The sequence below is a fragment of the Protopterus annectens genome, chromosome 1.part0 (assembly GCF_019279795.1).
Source record: "Protopterus annectens isolate FY-2018-M chromosome 1.part0, PAN1.0, whole genome shotgun sequence".
NCBI classification, from domain to species: domain Eukaryota; kingdom Metazoa; phylum Chordata; order Ceratodontiformes; family Protopteridae; genus Protopterus; species Protopterus annectens.
In genome coordinates, this window is record NC_056725.1 from 649,520,193 (window position 1) to 649,538,133 (window position 17,941).

The following is a 17,941-nucleotide window of genomic DNA, read 5'->3' on the forward strand; positions in this document are numbered from 1 at the left end:
TAAATGAATGAGTGATTAGCTGACTGAAAGAGTATACCAATGAGAACAACCAAAAGGCAAGTGACCGACCTCTGCTGCTCCTAGCTTGAACAGGGCTGCTTATACACACTGATAGTCCACCAACGGAGAAAGTTGTCAAACACAGTTTTAATCCACAAAAAAAGCTATTAGTGATAACAGCACATGTAATGCAGACAAGTGATACGATCAAGTGAACAGGTTTAGCGCTTTCATCTGTCCGTAACAGACTTCCTCAGAACCAATAATAATAGAGATAGTCTAACTTATATAATGACTTTTGGCACCAAATCAATCAATTCAATCAAAAACACTTGATGTGACTTACAATATGTACATTAAAAATGTTAAAATCCTATTATTTACTCCTATTAATTAAATATTCTATAATTTATATACATAAACAGCTAGAAATAAATGAATGCATATCAAATGTACAATGTTCATAGCAGCATGAAATAAAATGTCCATAGCAGCATGATATAAAATCAAATAATAATGGCCTTACTAGAAATTCAATACCCTACATAATGTACTACTAAAAATTAACTACTAAAAAATTGAATCCACTCTTAAAATTACCTAAATAATGAAATTCATAAAGTTCTAATGAGACTGAATACTACCCTAAGATGAGAAATGGCTTTAAACTAATATACTCATTTAGCCCCGGATAAGTTGTGGCATCAAGACAAATTTGCCACTTACTTTCCAGGGTACCCAACCGAGCTTTCCAATTGCCACTACCTACTGATCTATCTACTAATTCCAATATTGCAAACTTAAATGTGTGCTCTGTACCTTTATCTTTGACATGTTTACTGAGTGCATTCTTGTCGTCTCTCTTATTGATTTTATATACATGTTCATATATACGGGTTTTTAATTTTCTCTCTGTTTTGCCTATATAATATGCAGAACAGAAGGAACACAAAGCTAAATACACCACTCCCTGATTGTTACAATTACCTGTTCGAAATTTACATGTACTTTTAATAATGTTATCCAATTTTACATATTTGTCTTCATTGATATATTTACATTGTGTACATGTACCACATCTTTTTGTACCCTTTCTAATATTATCTTTTGGATGTCTATGTTCACTACTTTCAACGATCTTCTTAAGATTTTTACCAGTTTTGTATACTACTTTTGGGTCTGATCCGACTATATGTCCTATACCGTCCATGTTAGACAATAGTGTCCAATACCTACATAATATCTCCTTCACTAAATTAGTATGCAAATTATACATAATCACAGATACTCTTCTTTCAGATGTCTTATTCATCCTGTTGTTAAATCCTTCATTCCCTAATAGTGGGCAATATTTCTTTCCCCATTGTATTTTGACGTATTCCACCACATCTTCTAACATATTTTTGGGGTAACCTCTTTCCGTAAATAGTTTGTGTATGTATTCTAATTCTTCCATCATCAGCTCTTTTGTGGATGACATACGGGCGGCTCTGACACATTGCCCTTTTACAACATTTTTAAATATGTGGGGAGGGTGACAACTTCCAAAGTGGATGTAGTCATTAGAATGTGTCTGTTTTCTGAATAATTTCGATATAAAGCCTACCCCACTGTTACTTATGTATGTATCCAAATACGCTATTCCCTTTTCTTCTACTGTATGCGTGAATCTCAAAAATTCTGTAGTACTGTTAATATACTGGATGAAATCAGGTATAATTTCCTTTTTCCCTTTCCAAATTATGAATAAATCATCCAGAAACCATGTGTATAGTAAGATATTTTTATAGTATTCACTAGGGAATATGAAGAGGTCCTCCCATTCCAGCATGACTAAGTTGGCATATATGGGTGCACATGATGCACCCATAGCCGTGCCTCTCGTCTGTCTGAATACTTCGCCTTGGAACTCAATATAATTATGGTCCAATATGAGCCCCATCATGTTCAAAATAAGTTGGATTTTCTCCCAAGTGAGGTTTGAATGTTTCCTCAAACTATTACAAAAATGTTCCAACCCTATATCTATGGGTATACAGGAAAAAAGATCTTTAACGTCTATAGTAATAAAGATGATGTCTTCTCCCCACACTTCTGGAGTTAACTTACTAAGAAAATGCCAGGAATCCTTAATTAGGTGGGGTACATTTGCATATATATGTTTTGTCCACTGGTCGATAGTTACACCCATGTTGAACGTTTTGGACTTGGATCCTGATATGATAGGTCTAAACGGGGGATTTTTCAAACACTTATGTATCTTGGGGATACATACTATTCTGGCCATCATCGGATACTCATTCCTAATGAAATTGTAAATTTCTTCATTAATTCTGTTGTCTAAAAGGTATTCTTCTATGGCCAGATCTATGCGTCTGTGTCCTATGTTTACTTGATTAATGGAGACCTCCTCATAATTCCCTGAATTAAATAATATGTCTTGTACCACACTGTTGTATTCAGCTTTGTCATATAGTATGATCCCACCTCCCTTATCGGGTTTCATAATTCTAGTCTCTTTATTTAATATGATGTCTTCTAATGTTTTTCTTTCTTCATTTGTCAAGTTGTCATTAAACTTTCTGTCTGAAATCTTCTGCTTCTTGATATTTTTGTATAATTCATAAACTTCTTTACACACCACTTGTTCATATGTTGCAACTTGTGGATTGGGTGGTGGGGTGAAAGTACTTCTTTTGACTAACTTATTGACCTTTTCCTTTTGTCCTTCATTTTTATCCTTAAAAAGTATATAGCCAAATTCAATCTGCGGCAATATAATTTGATCTCCTTAATGGTATCAAATAGGTTAAAGCCAACATTTGGGATATATTTCATACCTTTACTAAAGAGAGTAAAAAAGCTTTGTGTAATCTCAGTTTCGGTGTAATTGTACACCTTAAATCCATTAAAAATATATGTCTTAGGTCTACCATCGCCATTGGAATCACCATTTTTCATTATTACATGTGGGTGTATGGTGTTAATGTCCACAATTTCCGTATTCATAATCTCTACGTCCTGATTCTTATTTTCTACTTCATGTCCACAACTACTGTTTAAAACCTTTTCTGATATTTCATTGGTGCTGGGTAAATTCTCCCCCCTTGAAAATTTTCATCCTCATCTTGCCTGTTAAATTTGTTGTATTTACCTCTCCCTGTGTTTTGTTCCACATGACTTTGTGGCCAAATATAAGTCCTCCCTGTCCGATATAGGTCGATGTCTCTCTCGATCTTATGCATCTTTCTGTTGTACACACTTCTAACTCTATTGCTAGCTATCTGGAACTGTTTGGAATACAGTTCCTGCCATTCTTCAAACTCAATATCATGTATGATTTCCTCATTTAAAACTTCTAATTCATTTAAAACGGTCGCTATCTTTTCATCATTGTACTTCATTATAGTTTTCATGTACATGTGACCAAAATGTCGAACAACTTGTTAAAATCCTGAATCATAGTGTCATTGTAATCTATACCTAAAGGGAGTTTAAAAAAGCGTAATCCCTTAGGCACAATATGTTCATTAATACATTTCTCTAAATAAGCATTGTCCAATTTCGCGCATTTTAAATGAATCAGCTTTTTCCCTAAAACAAAAATTTTGGCTTTCAAACTACTATTTGTATTGCTAGGCATATATCTGCCTTGTGGATTTCTAGCATCATTTTTTGTACAAAATTCAAAATCTTCTACTAAAAAATCAGACATAACATTGGTTGACTTGTTTTCCTTTCCCTTTTTAAAACTCTGAAAAGTAGTACTCTGTTTCGTACTTAATTTAGTGCCCATTTTAGGGCTTGATATATTGTCTTTAAAAACAGTACCTTTTTTACAGATAATGTCCGTTCCTTTGCTTATAGCATTAGAGTAAGTTCTCATGTTTTCCCGTTGTTTAGGGCATGCTCCCAATCTTTGATTTTCCGTCGTCTGGTGGAACAGGCTGAAATCGAAAGTAAATTCAGCCTCAGACATGGCATTGTCTATAGTATCTTTAATATCAAGATTTGGCATGGGCGTTGGTACTATTTGTCCTTCTCCTTGTCCATTAGGTACGTCCCCCTGGCTGTTAAGTATTATCCGTTCAGCTATGAACGGTGGTGTATCTGCGATGTCTCCTTGGTGTTGGGAAGAGTCCAACCTATTCCCCTCTTGTATGGTTTCGGTAAGCTTACCGACTAGTTCCAGTAGCTTATTGACATCCGCTTGGAGTGTAGTCACGTCCGCTCTCAGTGTGACGTACTCCGCTCTGCTCAATGAAGCCTCTGAAGCTGCTGAATCGGCCATGGAATGACACAGAAAGTATACCAATGAGAACAACCAAAAGGCAAGTGACTGACCTCTGCTGCTCCTAGCTCGAACAGGGCTGCTTATACACACTGATAGTCCACCAACGGAGAAAGTTGTCAAACACAGTTTTAATCCACAAAAAAAGCTATTAGTGATAACAGCACATGTAATGCAGACAAGTGATACGATCAAGTGAACAGGTTTAGCGCTTTCATCTGTCCATAACAGACTTCCTCAGAACCAATAATAATAGAGATAGTCTAACTTATATAATGACTTTTGGCGCCAAATCAATCAATTCAATCAAAAACACTTGATGTGACTTACAATATATACATTAAAAATGTTAAAATCCTATTTACTCCTATTAATTAAATATTCTATAATTTATATACATAAACAGCTAGAAATAAATGAATGCTTATCAAATGTACAATGTTCATAGCAGCATGAAATAAAATGTCCATAGCAGCATGATATAAAATCAAATAATAATGGCCTTACTAGAAATTCAATACCCTACATAATGTACTACTAAAAATTAACTACTAAAAAATTGAATCCACTCTTAAAATTACCTAAATAATGAAATTCATAAAGTTCTAATGAGACTGAATACTACCCTAAGATGAGAAATGGCTTTAAACTAATATACTCATTTAGCCCCGGATAAGTTGTGGCATCAAGACAAATTTGCCACTTACTTTCCAGGGTACCCAACCGAGCTTTCCAATTGCCACTACCTACTGATCTATCTACTAATTCCAATATTGCAAACTTAAATGTGTGCTCTGTACCTTTATCTTTGACATGTTTACTGAGTGCATTCTTGTCGTCTCTCTTATTGATTTTATATACATGTTCATATATACGGGTTTTTAATTTTCTCTCTGTTTTGCCTATATAATATGCAGAACAGAAGGAACACAAAGCTAAATACACCACTCCCTGATTGTTACAATTACCTGTTCGAAATTTACATGTACTTTTAATAATGTTATCCAATTTTACATATTTGTCTTCATTGATATATTTACATTGTGTACATGTATCACATCTTTTTGTACCCTTTCTAATATTATCTTTTGGATGTCTATGTTCACTACTTTCAACTATCTTCTTAAGATTTTTACCAGTTTTGTATACTACTTTTGGGTCTGATCCGACTATATGTCCTATACCGTCCATGTTAGACAATAGTGTCCAATACCTACATAATATCTCCTTCACTAAATTAGTATGCAAATTATACATAATCACAGATACTCTTCTTTCAGATGTCTTATTCATCCTGTTGTTAAATCCTTCATTCATTAATAGTGGGCAATATTTCTTTCCCCATTGTATTTTGACGTATTCCACCACATCTTCTAACATATTTTTGGGGTAACCTCTTTCCGTAAATAGTTTGTGTATGTATTCTAATTCTTCCATCATCAGCTCTTTTGTGGATGGCATACGGGCGGCTCTGACACATTGCCCTTTTACAACATTTTTAAATATGTGGGGAGGGTGACAACTTCCAAAGTGGATGTAGTCATTAGAATGTGTCTGTTTTCTGAATAATTTCGATATAAAGCCTACCCCACTGTTACTTATGTATGTATCCAAATACGCTATTCCCTTTTCTTCTACTGTATGCGTGAATCTCAAAAATTCTGTAGTACTGTTATTATACTGGATGAAATCAGGTATAATTTCCTTTTTCCCTTTCCAAATTATGAATAAATCATCCAGAAACCGTGTGTATAGTAAGATATTTTTATAGTATTCACTAGGGAATATGAAGAGGTCCTCCCATTCCAGCATGACTAAGTTGGCATATATGGGTGCACATGATGCACCCATAGCCGTGCCTCTCGTCTGTCTGAATACTTCGCCTTGGAACTCAATATAATTATGGTCCAATATGAGTCCCATCATGTTCAAAATAAGTTGGATTTTCTCCCAAGTGAGGTTTGAATGTTTCCTCAAACTATTACAAAAATGTTCCAACCCTATATCTATGGGTATACAGGAAAAAAGATCTTTAACGTCTATAGTAATAAAGATGATGTCTTCTCCCCACACTTCTGGAGTTAACTTACTAAGAAAATGCCAGGAATCCTTAATTAGGTGGGGTACATTTGCATATATATGTTTTGTCCACTGGTCGATAGTTACACCCATGTTGAACGTTTTGGACTTGGATCTTGATATGATAGGTCTAAACGGGGGATTTTTCAAACACTTATGTATCTTGGGACATCATCAGAACTTTATGAATTTCATTATTTAGGTAATTTTAAGAGTGGATTCAATTTTTTAGTAGTTAATTTTTAGTAGTACATTATGTAGGGTATTGAATTTCTAGTAAGGCCATTATTATTTGATTTTATATCATGCTGCTATGGACATTTTATTCCATGCTGCTATGAACATTGTACATTTGATATGCATTCATTTATTTCTAGCTGTTTATGTATATAAATTATAGAATATTTAATTAATAGGAGTAAATAATAGGATTGTAACATTTTTAATGTATATATTGTAAGTCACATCAAGTGTTTTTGATTGAATTGATTGATTTGGCGCCAAAAGTCATTATATAAGTTAGACTATCTCTATTATTATTGGTTCTGAGGAAGTCTGTTACGGACAGATGAAAGCGCTAAACCTGTTCACTTGATCGTATCACTTGTCTGCATTACATGTGCTGTTATCACTAATAGCTTTTTTTGTGGATTAAAACTGTGTTTGACAACTTTCTCCGTTGGTGGACTATCAATGTGTATAAGCAGCCCTGTTCGAGCTAGGAGCAGCAGAGGTCGGTCACTTGCCTTTTGACTGAAAGAGTGACTGAAGAAATGAATGAATGAATAATGAATGAGTGCTTGACTTTAATTTTCACAGACTCATTAAATTTATCATGCAGTATAAGCGTGTTGCTCCTTTTAGCACTTAACTTACATATTCATTTTTTTATCTTGGCATTTTTCCATTTTATCTGCTTTAATAAGTTATTTCACAGCAGGTAGTGTGAATCTACAGTTTGTCAGCTCGTGTCACAGTCAGCTGCAGAACTGGATGCCATGTCATTAACTTAAGCTTTCTCATCCTGAAGCTTTGCAAAATTTGAGCCATGGGTATTTTTTTTCTTATGGATCCTAAATACATTGCTTACATGTATAATTATGCGTGTGCATAATAAAAAGTTTCAAACTAGTTAATTAACCTCTTTGTTGCAATCCAGTCCCAAATTTGGATGGTTAAACTCTCCAAAAATGATACAGTTTTTAGCTGTCAGTGGTCTTTGAGGAAGGCAGGCAGGCCAAAATACATATTTTTGTCCTAATGAATATGGAGGACCTGATGTTCTATAGTCTGTTTATTGCTGCTATCCTTCAATGACATGTTTTAAGTCTGTATTGTGTTCTGCTTAAGCTGAAGCTTTTTTTCCAGCTCTCCAAGATTGTCTCCTCGGGGACTGTTATCCAGTTCTACAAGACAAAATCCATTCTAGCCAACATATTTTACTATTAAGAATGAAAATTTGCCACTGCTATTATTTCAAACTGTATTGTGTGTTCTCTGTCTCAAAGGTTTGTTGCTAGCTCATTATTCAAAAATGTAATAGTATTTGCATAAAGCCAATTAATATTAACTGTTGACATCCACCTTCTGAAGGAAGCATCATAAGCATCATAATGTAATAGTATGACTGGCTCATTATAATAAGTGTATAGGAAGTATGACAGGTGGGCCAGATTTGTCTGGCTGCTGGAAGCATGTTACCGTAAAGAAGGATAAGGCAAGAAGGGACACTCTTCCTGAAAAACATTATGTGTGTGTGTGTGTGTGTGTGTGTGTGTGTGTAATCATTTTTACAGGTCAAATACTGACACTGAACTGTGAAAAGATCAGACTCATAAATAGGATAGGATAGCCATTTCTTATAATATTCCCTTTTCTCTGAGGTATGGCGATCTCAGAGTTGGTATATATAAGTTCATGGGGTGTGGGGATCTTGCCCCCCCTCACAAAAAGATGTTTAAAGGAGAAGAGTGATCTTTAAGATTTGCTGTTCTCCTGTGTTTTTGGTCATGTCAGCACTTAGCATTTGGAGTGCCAACATTTCAATAGAGAGCTGTATGTTTGTACATGTGTGAGCATGTGTGCATATGTGCACGCGCGTGTGTGTGTGTGTGTGTGTGTGTGTGTGTGTGTGTGTGTGTGTGTGTGTGTGTGTGTGTGTGTGTGTGTGTGTGTGCACGTGTCTGCTCATGTGTCAGTGTCTTACATATCAGTGTGTCTCTGTGTGGTGTAATTAGCAGGGAGACAACATTTTAATTATTCTAAGTTATGAAATGCCTTGACATAGAAAAACACCTCATGCACAACAATAACTTCTAAAAATCATGGGGACAACTCATTGCTTCAAAAGTTATTCTTAGCCTAGAGATGTTCCATTTTTTCAGCTGAGTTGTATACCATGAAGTTGCCATGAAAAGGCATACAGCTCAAACTGCAGAAACCAGCTGCTGAAAAGGGAACATGTACTGATAGAGCATATGCAGCTTGGTAGACCTGGCACCATAACAGAAGTTTGACACATGAGGTATCAATATTTAAAGTAAAATCATGATGTATAGAACTTACAGGGAAATAGAGACTTACAAAACTCAATGTTAAACTGTTGTACATAAATACTTAGAAACATAGAAACAATGAGTTTGATAGTAGGCAAAAAACAATAGGTCCATCTAGTTTGCTCCTGTTGTTGCCTATGTTATATGCTGGAGATCTTCTTTAACCAGCTAACACAACTTGGTGTTAATACCTATCTAGTCAGATGGGTGGCCAACTGGCTCACAGATAGGACCCACAAGGTCAAAATAGATGCTGCCACCTCTGACAGCCAACCTGGCACTAGTGGTATTCCCCAGGGATCTGTCCTGGGACCCCTACTGTTTGGCATATATTTCTCAGAGGTCCAGGCAAAGACAAAGGGCATGTGGCTGACCAAGTTTGCGAATGACTGTAAGTTGGGTGCTGTCAATGACTCCCCAATTGATGTTAACATACTGCAAGAGGGTCTCACAGCTACAAATAAGTGGTGCCAAAGTCATGGTCTTAAGTTAAATGCAAAACAATGTATTATCATACCATTCAGCAAAAGCATGGCCCCTAATAATTAAAACATCAATGGCAACCCCCTAAGCACACAACCTGTGGTGAGAGACTTGGGTACACAGGTTGACAACAATCTCACATTCGACCATCATGTGGCAGTGGTGGTCAGAAAAGCCTTTTACTTGGTTCATCTCATAAGTAAACGGATTGCATCCAGAAAAAAGTAGGTTATTGCCTCTCTGTACTTCTCCCTTATTAGATGTATAATTGAGTATAATGCCCTGTTTGGTATGTACCTCTCCAAACACCTGCACCAACTGGAAAGGCCACAGAAATACCTCACAAAGAGAATCCATGGCCTCCAACACCTATCCTATGCGGACAGGCTTAAATCACTATCACTCTATTCAGCATCATACAGATTGCTCAGAGGTGATCTGTGTCTCACCTACAAGGCAACATTGGGCACTGCCCTACTAGAGATGCTCCAGGTTTGTCTCCCAAAGGCTGCCCCATCTCTGGAATAGACTTCCTATACATGTCAAACAGAGTACCTCACTGACCCTCTTCAAATGCAACCTTGATGAGTGGATGGGAAACCATAAATTTGTCCCAGGGGTTCCACCTTTGTCCCTCATTGACAGGGGCAACAGGTGCTGACTGAGATTTATTTTTGGGGATGAACTCTTGGCTAGGCTTGTAAGGTCCCCAAGGCCAATAGCCTAGTAACCTCCTATTATCATATGAACCAGCAGCTTATTTTTCTTATTTGCCTAAGTTAATTTTTTTTTTATTTTTCTCCTTCATTTTGTTTATGCCACTGTTTTTGACACTACGACTTTTTTAGGAAGTCTTTTTCAGTCATTCACCAGCCTTTCCTTAAAAAAATATTGTTTTATGTATGCCTTGACCCCTCCACGTAATATCTTTAGAATAGTTCTCCTATTGAAAGGGTATACCATTTGGATTCTCTGTGCTCCCTTGAGGGGTTTAAATGTTTATTTCATATCCCTCCCACCTCTCCTCCAGCCTCTTTTCTTCAATGCAGTATATATATAGATACATATACATATACATACATATATATATATATATATATATATATATATATATATATATATATATATATATATATATGGGTCTACTTTCATTCATCGAAAGTACATCATACTGAAACTCAGGAAGCGAAGTCAGTTTCAGCAAAAGTGCAGTTTCACAAAAACACGCTTTCATGAAACAGACATTAATGAAGCAAGTAAATATGAAAATATATCCTAATAACACATTTCTGCAGGGGGCAAGCCCCCCCCTGCACCCCCCATGTGGTGACTGTGCCCCAACCCGCTAATTATACATACTAACTCGAAGATCTCACTACAGTAGAGAAAACAGTAAATTTCCTTATCCACACTGTACTGTGATCTATATAACCATAGATAACAAGTAAATATCACCTTACCTGTTATTCCACAGGATCTCCGAACCACCAGATCTATTTCGGTAATGTCCATTTTGCTAAAGTGTGTTTTCATGAAACTGCACTTTCTCTGAAAAGGACTCCCTATATATGCCATGCTTATATTCATCCGGTTTAGGATAAAAAGTATGTAACACTTCTGTTCCCCTCTTCTCTGTTCTTTATACATGACCTGTTTCTTGAAGGAAATGAGGTCACCAGAACCAGACCCAATATCTCAAATAGGATCTCACATGATATTTATACATGGAGATAGAAACTGCTTGCTTTCTACTTGGAACACTTTTTCCTTTGCATACCATACCCAGTCTGCCTTCGTTGACATTTTGTCAAACTGCCTGCTAAGGTGTAGATCATCTATTAAGTTGTTCCTTGTATCCTTTTGCTTTTGTTAATTGTACTGCTTCCTCTTTGTTTGTGCCCTTTAGCATGTCAAAGTGATATAAATGTTACATTTGCTGCCTCACAGTGTCTGATTTTCCACTTCAGTTCGAGGCTGGCATGCTTTCTGTGTTCAGCTACTGTGTTCTCTCTGTGACTGGATAGTTTTTTCCTGGGTGATGTAGTTTGCCCCCACATCCCAAATGCATGCCATAACTGAATTAGTGGTTCTCCAAATTACAGTATGTAGGTACATGTGCATGCACTTGTGCACATGCATGTGTGTGTTCGTGTGCGTGTGTGTGTGTATGTGTGTGTGTGTGTGTGTGTGTGTGTGTGTGTGTACACATGTATACTGCAGTCATGAGGTATCCTATCCATATCCAGGATTAGTTTCTCTTGTATTTAGTGAGAGCAAACTTAGACTCTGCCCCCATGACCCTGAACATTATTAAACAGGTAACAGAATTAATAAATTATTTAAAATATATATAATTTTGCTTCTTTCATAGTGAATTACAGCTCACATATTTTACATCTTTATTCCAAGCTTGCCAAGACTTCTGTCATTCTTGTCACCCACTCTTGTTTCTCTAGATTGTAGCTTTTCACTTCTTGGACTGCCCTTATCAGTTAAGAATTTAACAAGGCATTTTTAGCTTCTCATGAGTAATCTTAACATAGTGGTAGGAAGACATCTTTCCTGCCAAAAGAAAAAGCTGCTTATCTTTTGTATAGTGAGACATCTAGCCAGCCTGTTTTAACAGATACGGGCATTCTTTTAGTTAAATCAGTGCAATATATATTTAGTAAAATTTAAACAATTCTGTATTAAGCATCATCAGCATCATCATTTAACCACTTTCCCCATTTTTACATAGGATAAGGATTTTGTATCAAATGTCTCCACTTCTGTCTATTCAGAGTCACTATCCTACCTTCTTAAACAGTCATGCTTGCCTGCCTCAAGCCTTATCTCACACAATCTATTTATCTCTTGGCTGGATGTTCTCTTCTCCTCTTTAGTTCTCCCTGTCTCTCCCAAATCTCCTTTACCAAATTGTCTTCTGCTTTCCTGGAAATGTGATGGAACCGCACTTAAGTTGTTCTCTGTTCTTTTCTGCAGTTGAGGCTTCTTCGAAGTCTACACTGATCCCTCCCACCTCTACTCCCCCCTCTTTTCTTCTGTACAGCATATAAGTCATGCTTAGTCTGTATTTATTTGGTTTGAGATAAAAAATTATGTAACATTTCTGTTCCATTCTTCTGTACTCCCTACACCTTATCTTTGTCCTGGCGGAAATAAAGTTACCAGAATCAGACACAATATCTCTGTCTGTCTGCCCCACAGTGTGCATCCTACTATCCATCTTGGGTACTTCATCTCTATCGCCACAATCTTCCTTCACTGCACTGCCTTTAGTGCCCAGACTTCTGTGCCATACAGAAGCATTGGTCACACCACTGTTCTGTACACCTTACTTTTCAACTTTTTGGAATTGTTCTGTCACACATTTCCCTTGACACTTTGTGCCATTTGGCTGTAACACATCTTATTCTAGCTTTGAAGTTCTCATTCAGACCTTCTTTCTACTCAGCTGCACCTCACAGATACTTCAACATGTTAATCTGTTCAAATATTTCCCTTTTATCTCAGTTTTAAGCTTCTTCTGATTTCCTTAGTATACTGACATGAACACTGTCTTGTCTATATTCCGCTTCATCCCATGCGCTTTCAGTTTTGCATTCCCATCCTCCTGTCATTTGTTGAAGTTCCTGTTCAGAATCTGATTATTGTGCCACATTGTCAGTGTACAGCAGCTTTCTTTTTATCCCTTCTGACATGTTTACTGATGTAGTACATCACCTGTATGAACAGCACTGGGTGCAGAGCTAAGCTGTAGCACATACCCACTCCCACTGGAAACCCCGCTATGAATCTGAACAGTATTCATGCTTTTGCCATTGGGTCCCTGTACATAGCCGGTACCGATTGCACCAAATGTTGGGGGAGTCTGAAGCATCGCAGGCCTAACGTATAAGTTTCCTATGCTTTCCCCAAGTCTATGAATTTCCATGTGGAGCCTTCCCTCATCTCTCGCTTCTTCTCTACTATCTGTCTCACAGCAAACACTGGGTCAGTTGTGCTGCGTCCTGATCTGAATCCAAACCGTACTTTCTACTGCTCTTCTTATTAGTTTATTGGCCATCCTCCCCAGTACTTTCCATATAATGTAATAGGAAAATGATATCATGTTACTGCCACAGCTGTGAATATTCTTGTACACGCTGCCTCTAGGAGGCTCATTGTCCATTCATACAGGATATGCTTTTCTTCCATAACGAACACGAATATCCTCAACAGACATTTTCTCACTAAAGCCCCAACATCTTGATAATATCTTTGATGACTTTACCTGAGCCTGCCTGTTTCGCCGACTTTAACTTACTTATTGCATTTTTCCTTCTTAGTGAGTTCTTCTCTCTGTTTCATTGTAGACCATATGTGTGGCAATACATGTTTTTCAGGGATTTCTTTATTCAGAAGCTTCATGAAGTACTTCATCCATCCACTGTTGATGTCTTCTGACCTGGTGAGTAGGCTAATGCTGACATTCTTGTGAGTGGCATCTGTCAGACATCATCTTTTTGTCATTGTCTTGCAGCTTGTTAGAGCTTCTTTGTGCCATCTTCAGAGTCACCTTCTAGAAGTTGGTAGAATTTTTCTGATGTCTTGTTTATTGCCATTGTGACTGATCTGTTAGCATCTTTGTTAGGCAAACAGCATTCTCTCTCTCTCTGCCTGACCTGTCCTCTAAACTACTTTTTTTTTGCACTCATTCTTTCATTTATTAACTTCCTGGATCTCTGCATTCCACTACCAGTTTCCTTATGTACCTTATTTACATAGCTGGCTGACCGCATATGCACTTTACTATCTTCCCACATGCTGTATTGAAACACTGCCATTCTTCTTCAAGCCAATTTCTTTCCTCTTCTTCCTGAGGTGCTAGAGTGTGAAGTATTTCCTTGAACTCCTGGGCTTTCACTCCAATCAACTTCCATACTAATAACATATAAATTTTAATGTCGAGCACTGCATACATGAAAATGTATACATTAGTTTTACAAAATTTGCTACATCTGCCTTATTTATTCTTGGTTGTCTGTATTTGGTCTATGACTGAGAAATTATACACATAGTGTTTATTTTCTACTATTTTTAGCACCTTTATTAAATTATCACTTAAAACGTAGTCACATATACAGTAACAGAAAATAAAACAAATCATATTAAAATTTTTCAATTTACACATATTATACATTACATGTTTATTTGGTTTACCTCCATAAGGTCGCAGGTGGTTTGTGTGAGGGTCACTTGAGCGAAAGTACAACAGTAAAAATTCAGAATGTCGCATCACAGACATTCGAATGGCTAAAGTGTGAATGCACTGTGCCATTCAAATGAATAACATCTGCTTGACGTCGGGATTCCACATACTGAGTTTCGACATATTGCCGCATACACGTTCTGAAATTTGGTCATATCGGTCGATATCACGCACAATCACACAAACCATTATTGACCATATGGAGGTAAACCATTTACTTTCTTTATAACAACTCTCTTTCAGTGCATTTCAAAAATCCCACAGTTCCTGCCTTCCCTTAAACCTCACTCCTCTTCCTGAATATTATTCTGCATGTATTCTACTCACAATTTACTTCTTCCCTTTTCTAACAATCCCTCTTCCAATTCAATCTCTTTTAGAATATTCAGTACTTCAAATATAATTGTTTTAGATTTTGATTTCCATTTTCTAGTAATTGCTTTTTGGCAGCCAACAGAATTAAACTGAAATGTGGAGAGTAAATGGCTGATACAGCGGACTTACATATACTAAGTCTGTGAAGTCGTTTTTCGGATTATTCTCTTTTCTCCATAGCATGCCAATCTTGGCATTGGTATATATACATTTGGGGGGTGCAGAGAAGGGGCTTGCCCTCCCTGCAAAAAGAAGTTTTCGGAAAGGAGCAATTTTTGAGATTCATTCTTTTGCATGTTTTTGGTATTTTTTTTCCCGGCTTTTCGGGACTTGGCATTTTGAGTGCTGATATTTCAATAGGGACCTGCTTTACTACATCTAGGTAATTCAGATCCTGTGTCCCAGTTCAAAAGAATGATTTCCTTAGTTACATCCATTTGTTCCTCTAATATTCCTGACAGAGTACTCTGTATGGAACTTTTAAGATCTGCCAACTCTTGACTCACAACAAACATGTTCCCGTTTACCTCATTGTTTGCCATCCCACCTTCAACATTTGCTGTCTACCTTAGGAAAAATTCTTTAAATTCTGCTTGAGGTATAAAAATACCCATGAAAACACTTCCAAGCAAAAATCCTAAATCTTCTGGACATTGATCCCTGCCTGAGACCCATACATATGTCCGCTCAGACTAAGAAATTATAAAATACACAAATGTACTATACGCAAATGGCAAAACTGTAGTGAGATGTAATATAACTACAGATTTTACTATCATACCATTGTGTTTCATTTTTAAATATATTTTTAAATTAGTTTTGTCTTCCTTTGTATTTTTTAAGTTCTTAGCTTGTGACTATATTCACTTTGCCGTAGAAATGAAAGCATATTATGTCCCACTACATCGACTACTGATTGTGAACTTAACATTCTACAGTGGCTATAATCACAAAAAACAATGTATGACACAAATATAACAGTAAATGGGAATTTCTGTCTTTTAGATCCCTCGTTCTGTTTGCAGTGAACCTTGTTCTCCAGGGTATAGGAAAGTTTCCCGTAAAGGTGAAGCAGTCTGTTGCTTTGACTGTGCCCTGTGTCCGGAAGGAGAAATTACCAACACCAGTGGTAAGTGCAATATTAAAACAAAGAAGGTACTCATGTGTGCTAACCCTAAGGCTAACCTTCTGACTACCCCTAACCCCAGTCCTACACATTAGCTTTCTGAAAACCCTTCCCCTAACTGTACCCAAGACAGGCCCAGATGCACACATACACACAAACCTACACACACACACTGCAGACATACCACCACATATTCATTAAGTTAAAAAGAATGACCTTACCTACCCCTTTCATTAACCCTAACCTTGAAAGACACACTTTCACAAAACACACACACACATACATATACACACACTCCCACACCCACACTGCAAAACATTCGCACACAGACACACTTCCACAACCAAATCTATCTCCTTACCTAACCTTTATTCTAATACTAACATGCAACCTCCCTTTCCTGCATGCAAGCACATCTGACATACCGCAAAAACTCTCAACAAGCCAGTGTTCATCATCTCCAGACAGGGGCTTTAGTACATGTCAGTGTGTTTTGTTACTGTGATGTGTGTGTACGAGGGGAATGTAGCTTGTATGGTGATGTTTTCATGTGTTTGTCTGTGTAGTGCAACCTTGGAGTTAGTATATTTAAGTGGGGGTGGGGGGTTGGGAGGCGCATATGCATGTCCATATATCAGAATGTTGAAATATGAAATGGCAAGTGATTGAGCACAACTGATCAATCACCAAGTTATTAATAAGCACACACAAAAAAGTAAAACATCGTTTTTTCTGGGGGGGGGGGCAAGCCACCTGCACACCCTCACACCCCCTGCTAATTATATATACCAACTCCAAAGTTGCACTACAGTGGTGCATTCTTCAGAACTGTGTGTTCATTTTTGAATTGTATTATTTATGTTAACTTTCAGTACAACAGTATTGTTCTGTTAGTGTTTATTGCATGTTTGCATATTTGCATATCTAAGACCTGTATCTTTAGGATTTCATTCCTCATTATTGCCAGTGGTTGCGGCACTCAGGATGTTAATTTTCAGAATTATAATATTTTGTAGGGAACCAATTTGTATGTACACACACGCACAAACACACAGGGAGACAGAGAGACAGCGGACTACTATAGGCACATTAACGAACATTTAATTTAAGATTATAATACCACAACCAGAATGTCCAATTCCATGAATGGCTTTGTAAACACTACAAAATCTCTTACATTGTCAACCATCATATGTGCTTGGGAGTAAGCATCTCTGTATACCCCGTTACTTAAACATAGAAACTTCATAGTTACCTGTCCATAAAGGCAGGGCAATACTACAATGATAATCATGTCAGTAACACAGAATTGCCACAACTTCTAAGGATGATATTTAAGTAAGGAGATGGGGTGGTGAAGCTCCCCACATGAGCTGTGCATACACAAATGAGCTTTAATATGAAAGTACATTTCTTGGAAAAAATGATTTTGGAAAGCAACACATTGTGTACCAGGCCTAAACTTTGAATCTGTTTGCACAGACTGCAGGTCATGACTTCCAAGTCATCACCAATTGATTCTCCCCATTTTGTACACAGATTCAGGGTTTTGCATCAATTGTTTACATCTCTTTTGATTCAGTGCCACTCTCCTACTTTCTTCAACAGTCATGCCTGTCTGTTGCAGGTCATTTCTTACACAGTCCCACAATTGTAAATGTCCCCTTTGTTTTGCACACTGGCCCTACTATGCATATTCTACAGTCATCTGGGATATGCCTGTCTCTCCGTACTGCTATATGCACCCCAGGAACCACTTCTCCCCTAACTCACTCAAC